Raw genomic sequence first — 7034 nt, 5'->3', positions numbered from 1 at the left:
GCAGCAGTTGTTAATAATTTATACTGATGACAATGTGCCTGCCCTTCTAAAACATTTCCCTTGAGATACAGTGTCAGGTAACAGCAAACTGCTCCAATACAGTGGAACCTCGGTTTATGAACACCTCGGTTTACGAATTTTCGGTTTACGAACTCTGCGGACCCACCTGGAACGGATTAATTCACTTTCCATTACTTTCAATTGGAAAGTTCGCTTCAGTTTATGAACGCTTCAGTTTATGAACAGACTTCCGGAACCAATTGTGTTCATAAACCGAGGTACTACTGTAACCGTATCTCACGGTTGAGTCAAAATCAATTCTGATCAAAGTCAAAGGAACATACTAAATTACATAGCAGGAAGTATTGAATTTGCCTTTTCAAGTAACTAGTAAGCCGAGTGCTAATGGTTCTTCTAGAAATGGTAATTATTTAACACATGTTAAATCATTGGGATGCAGGACCATCTTAAGCATATCTGGCGCCGTGGTGCGAAGATCCCTCCGGCACCCCCCTTGCCCTGTTTCCCAGCACGGCTGTCTGGTGGGCGCAGCAGCACGGTGCCCCCCTGGTGGCCTGGTGCCCTGCGCCACCCAGCCTTGCCGTAGGGCCGTCCCTGTATGTGTTTGCCTTGTAAATTTTTGAACATATAATTTATATATTTGAGACCTTAAATTCTTATAACACCACCCTAAATATATTTGCAGAAGCTTACGAAAAGCTTGGCCTATCGCTCAATATCCAAAAAACCGAAGTGCACAAGCACAAAACAATCCCTCTGCAGCACCACAAATCCAACTCAGTGGTGTAAAGTTGGGAAATGCCGGTCACTTCTCCTACCTGGGCAGTTCCCTTTCCACAAGGGCAGACATTGATGCCCAATTCCAGCATTATCTCCTAAGCGAGTGCAGCTTTCTTCCGATTGAAGGGCAGAGTGTTTGAGGACCAGGACATTCACAGGGAAAGCAAAATGCTTGTTTACAAAGCTGTTGTACTACCAAGGCCGCCTTAAGCACTGGGGTGCAAAGATCTGCCCGGTGCCCCCCCCCCCGTAGCCCAGAGTTGTTGAGCTTGGGGGGGGGCTCCAAAGTTGTTGATTTTTTAAGGACAGCTTCCCCAGAGTTGTCAACCTTTTTAAAGGGAGCTGCCGCCATGCTTATCTTTGCTCAGGAAACAGGTGTCTGGGGCTGCAAGGTGTCTGACTCTCTGCTAAAACCCTGGTTTGGAAGACAATCTTACCCGTGATCGAAGAAGAAGAAGAAGAGTGCTGGTATGTTCCAGATGTTGTTGAGCTACAGCTGCCACTGGCTGATGGGGGTTGTGGTCCTTTACCATCTGGAAGGCACCAGATATTGGTGAAGGCTGGTATGACCACATTCATGTACAGCTCTATGGTACCACTGTAAAGGCTTCTCCCAAAGCATTATGGGAAGTGTAGTTTGTTAAAGGTGGTGAGAGGAAACTCCACCCCCCAGCTGCTTTCTGGTGCCTTTAGCCACCTCATTTTTTTGACCCCCAGGGAGAGCTACTCATGGGAATAAGGAAGGCATCAAGGATTTTAGTGAAGCTGGGATTGGGCAAGAATGTTGGGAAATCGATCCCCCCCCCCCCAGACCCGGGCCATATTTTTGTATGGAAAAACTTATTCTTTTTCATTTGTTAATATTAAATGTGTGTTTGTGGATGCCTGTGCCTTATCCCTATATATTATCCCTGTATATTGCACCCTGGTGGACTGTGGGCTGAATTGCTGGCTGACTGAGAGGGACAGGCTTAGAACAGCCCTGCAGTATAGGCCACTGTTAATGCAAGCCTGCTGGCTTCCAGGCAAAACTCCTTCAGACAAAATGCCCTTCTGGTCGTGGCCAAGGCCAGTCTATTAAGATCGCCCCCTCCAAGACCAAAACCAGAGTGCAACAAATTGTGCACCTTTCAATGTTTACATTGTTTCCCCCCAAACAGCACGTTTTGCAGTAAATGAGACTTGACTTGGAAAGAGATGTCTCAGCCACTTCTCTGCCAAGACCCTTGTCCACACTTCTGCTTGTCTCATGCCCACAAAGCGCAGCTCCAAGCCATTTCCTGCTTGCCCCATGGTTTCAAGGTGGGGGTCCCAGCAGTTTTGCCTTTGCTCCCCCCCACTTTGCCCCAGAAAACCCACCCTTTAGTGCTAAATCACAACAATCAACAATTCACAGAAAAAGTGACGGCTGTTTGTTTCAATTCAGCGTTAAACCATGGGTTTTCCTGGGGGAAAGCAGCGGGGTTTGGAAGTGTGTGTGGAATATGCTGCTACTAAAATCTTAGAATAGAATAATTTATAGAATACAATAATTTATTGGCCAAGTATCAACCATACTTGGAATTTTGCTTCGACTACATTGCAAAGTAAATAAAAACATACCTCATACAAACACTTTCCCCCTCACAATACAACAGCATAGTGAAAAGACCCCATACCACCAACTGGCCTCCCTTCCGCCCACAACTACAAATTCAACAATTTGATGGCACAAGGAAAAAAGCTATTCCTGTGCCTAGACGTTTTTGTATATAGAGTCCTGTACCAACGTCCAGTGGACAGAGTGCCTGAAGAACTATGGATGGAGGCTCATAACATTATACAGGAGGTAGTAACGAAAACCATCCCAAGGAAAAGGAAATGCAAGAAAGCAAAGTGGCTGTCCAACGAGGCCTTACAAATAGCAGGGGAGAGAAGGCAAGCAAAATGCGATGGAGATAGTGAAAGATACAGGAAATTAAATGCAAAATTCCAAAAAATAGCAAGGAGAGAAAAGAGGGCCTTCTTAAATGACAAGTGCAAAAAATAGAGGAAAACAACAGAATGGGAAAAAACCAGAGATCTGTTCAAGAAAATTGGATATATGAAAGGAACTGTCACGGAGGTGGCTGGCTACCCTCAAGCAACGACACTCCAAACCATCTTGTCTTTAGTGCTTTTATTATGCAAGCTATTTACAAAGCAAGAGCTTCAGGAAAACATGTCTACTCATTGCTATCAGATTCTCCCAATGGCACTTTTCGGCTCCTCCCCCAACAGAGTAGCTTGGGGACCCCAAATATCCTCCCCCTGCGTTTGCAAGCCATTTATCGCCTCAGTTCCGGGGTGAATTTGAAAGGACGCTCCTCTGCTGTTTCCTCGATTGAACTTTCTACTGACGCCTCCTTCCTTGCTGATATCCCAGGCTGCAGGAAGGTCTCTTGTATGCTGCCTGAGCCCTGGCCCCTTCCGCTCACTTCCTGCTTCCTTTCTCCTGTACTTCTGCTGCTGTTCAAGCCGTTTGAGGAGCTGGATTTGATGGGGGTGGCTGCTCCCTGTAAGCCCACCCCCGTACAGAACAGAAGCAGAAGACATCAAGAAGAGGTGGCAAGAATACACAGAGGAATTATACCAGAAAGATCTGGAGGTCTCGTACACCTCAGGTAGTGTGGTTGCTGACCTTGAGCCAGACATCTTGGAGAGTGAAGTCAAATGGGCCTTAGAAAGCACTGCTAATAACAAGGCCAGTGGAAGTGATGATATTCCAGCTGAACTATTTAAAATTTGAAAAGATGATGCTGTTAAGGTACTACACCCAGTAGTTTGCCAGCAAGTTTGGAAAACTTAGCAGTGGCCAGAGGATTGGAGAAGATCAGTCTACATCTCAATCCCAAAGATGGGCAGTGCCAAAGAATGCTCCAAGTACCGCACAATTACGCTTATTTCACACACTAGCAAGGTTATGCTTAAAATTCTACAAGGCAGGCTTAGGCAGCATGTGGACTGAGAACTCCCAGAAGTGCAAGCTGGATTTCGAAAGGGCAGAGGAACCAGAGACCAAATAGCAAACATGCGCTGGGTTATGGAGAAAGCTAGAGAGTTTCAGAAAAACATCTACTTCTGCTTCATTGACTATGCAAAAGCCTTTGACTGTGTCGACCACAGCAAACTATGGCAAGTTCTTAAAGAAATGGGAGTGCCTGATCACCTCATCTGTCTCCTGAGAAATCTCTATGTGGGACAAGAAGCTACAGTTAGAACTGGATATGGAACAACTGTTTGGTTCAAAATTGGGAAAGGAGTCTGACAAGGCTGTATATTGTCTCCCTGCTTATTTAACTTATATGCATAATTCATCATGTGAAAGGCTGGACTGGATGAATCCCAAACCGGAATTAAGATTGCCGGAAGAAATATCAACAATGTCAAATATGCTGATGACACAACCTTGATGGCAGAAAGTGAGGAGGAATTAAAGAACCTTTTATTGAGGGTGAAAGAGGAGAGCGCAACATATGGTCTGAAGCTCAACATGAAAAAAACTAAGATCATGGCCACTGGTCCCATCACCTCCTGGCAAATGGAAGGGGAAGAAATGGAGGCGGTGAGAGATTTTACTTTCTTGGGCTCCTTGATCACTGCAGATGGTGACAGCAGCCACGACATTTAAAAAAAAAGCCTTCTTCTTGGGAGAAAAGCAATGACAAACCTAGACAGCATCTTAAAAAGCAGAGACATCACCTTGCCGACCAAGGTCTGTATAGTTAAAGCTATGGTTTTCCCAGTAGTGATGTATGGAAGTGAGAGCTGGACCATAAAGAAGGCTGATCGCCGAAGAATTGATGCTTTTGAATTATGGTGCTGGAGGAGACTCTTGAGAGTCCCATGGTCTGCAAGAAGATCAAACCTCTCCATTCTTAAAGAAATCAGCCCTGAGTGCTCACTGGAAGGACAGATCGTGAAGCTGAGGATCCAATACTTTGGCCATCTCATGAGAAGATAAGACTCCCTGGAAAAGACCCTGATGCTGGGAAAGATGGAGGGCACTAGGAGAAGGGGACGACAGAGGACGAGATGGTTGGACAGTGTTCTCAAAGCTACGAACATGAGTTTGACCAAACTGCGGGAGGCAGTGCAAGACAGGAGTGCCTGGCGTGCTCTGGTCCATGGGGTCACGAAGAGTCGGACACGACTAAACGACTGAACAACAACAACAACCAGCGTCCGGATGGACTTTCTTGCTTAGGGGTTTCTCCATTGTTTTCAATGGACAGCTGCCCCCTCCACAGTGATCAAAAGACATCATGAAGTGGCCTCAGCGGCCAGTTTGAGTCCCGTCCATAGAACTATAGGCCTGCTCAGCTTTTCCCTCCTCCTTCAGAGACAGTCACTTCGTGCTTCTGGAGAGTCAGTCCAAATGGAGTGAGAGTGTGTCCAACCAGGCGATACAAGAAAACACACCTTTTTCTAGGCCCAGGACAAGCAGAAGTGTGGACAATGCCCTAATCCTCCCATTGCGCTCAGCTGGACTTGCTTCTGAGTAAACATGCATCGTCATCATCTGTAATGTTGGCTGCAGGAACCTGGCTCTCTGCAGAAAAGTCATGTGAAGAGAACTACCGTACATGCAAACTTAGCCATAGTTGTCGTCCGTCCTGATTTGTGTGCACAAAGTCTGTGGGGAAGTTAGATTCCGTGAGAATTCCTTCCAATTTCTTTGTGGGGAATGTTATATGATATTGCACCAAGCAATCTTTACCCCACACTTTCCAATGCATTTCTCTGTCAGTTTCCTTACTGCAAAAAGACAAAGGGGTTGTTGTTGGAGAGCTCCAAACCAACTTTAATGGTGCAACCTGAATTTGCAGGTACATGACTGAATTATACCCCAAAAGAGCACCCTTGTGGAAGCGCCAAATAATAGATATAGTCTGTCCATGTGATCCTTTTCCAAAGCTGGTGCTTTGTGCCAAGGTCTGGCGTCAGTGAAGCAGCCTTGACCACAGCTGAACTCGAGTTGCTCACAGTCTTGAGATAAAATGAGTGCACACAAACCATGCATTCACAGCCCTGCAAGCAAACAGGTTTTTTTTAAATTGCAAAAGCAAAAGCAGATTCCAGCTGGCAAACAGTTGGCTAAAATATGAAGTCTATTGCATGCCGGGTGCAAAACCACCTGAGGGGAATTAAAGTTTTAAAACTTCAAGTTCCTCCCCATGCTTGAAAACAAACAAGTGCTTTAAGCACGTGGTCACAGCCCTTCTGAAGCCAGAAGCCACCACGGTGCAGAAGACTTCCCCCATCTGGAATTGGGGTCGGAGGTTGAAGCCGGCCTTCCTGGAGCCAACCAACACCCATCTTGCCTACCAGCCTCTTTGCAGCCACCACCAGCCAGATGCCTCTGGAAGCTTACACAAAAGGCATGATCTTTTCCCACTGTTAGCTGCATTGGGGATTCAGAGGTATATTGCCTTTGACTATGGAGGCTCCACATGGGTAGATGTGGGGTCCTCTCCTCCAGATGATGCTGAACTGCATCATACCTGCTATTCCGACGTCTGCTTTCTCCAATTAGATTCGACCACAGAGAGAAATCTACATTACTATTTCTGCACAGAAATGGAGCAGGTGTTTGGACACAGTTTGGCTCCTGGGATGAGGTCCTTCCTGTTAAGCCTTTTGCTTTGAGAGGGGATGGGGGTTGGGGGGTATGCATGTTTTCTCATATTGTAGCAAAATGGGCCCCAAACAGCTTAAACCAGGGTGGTGAGCTCAGTAGTTGGACTCCCAGCTCCCCCCCATCCCCAGCCAGCATGACCAGTGATCAGGAATGATGGGAATTGTAATCCAGCAACATCTGGTGGCAGAGCAGACTTTGGTCTTTCAGATTGCAGCAGTGCCCTGTGCACAGCCCAAACTCAGTCGTCATCGCCTCTCACCTCTCGCCTTCTGTTCTGCTCAATTCACTATGTCAAAGTAGCCAGGCTCTGTGATACCCCCAGGCTCAGCGCCCAGTGTTGGGGAACTGGTCCTGCTGCCGTGAATGTGCCTCTGCTGGGCATTGTGTGTGTGTGTGTGTGTGTGTGTGTGTGTGTACATGTTCTCCATCCCTGCCTAACCCTTGGTAAGTGAAGACCCCTGACTTCAGTGTCCAGCTAAGAGGGTTTTTTGGGAGCAAACATAACAAAATGTGCAATTGTCAAGTGTTTCCCAAGCAAATACACTGAAGCAAATCTTTCCAGAGAGGAAGGCTC

This window comes from Zootoca vivipara, chromosome 6 (genome assembly GCF_965207765.1).
Source record: "Zootoca vivipara chromosome 6, rZooViv2.hap1.1, whole genome shotgun sequence".
NCBI classification, from domain to species: Eukaryota; Metazoa; Chordata; class Lepidosauria; order Squamata; family Lacertidae; genus Zootoca; species Zootoca vivipara.
This window is presented reverse-complemented; position numbering follows the sequence as displayed.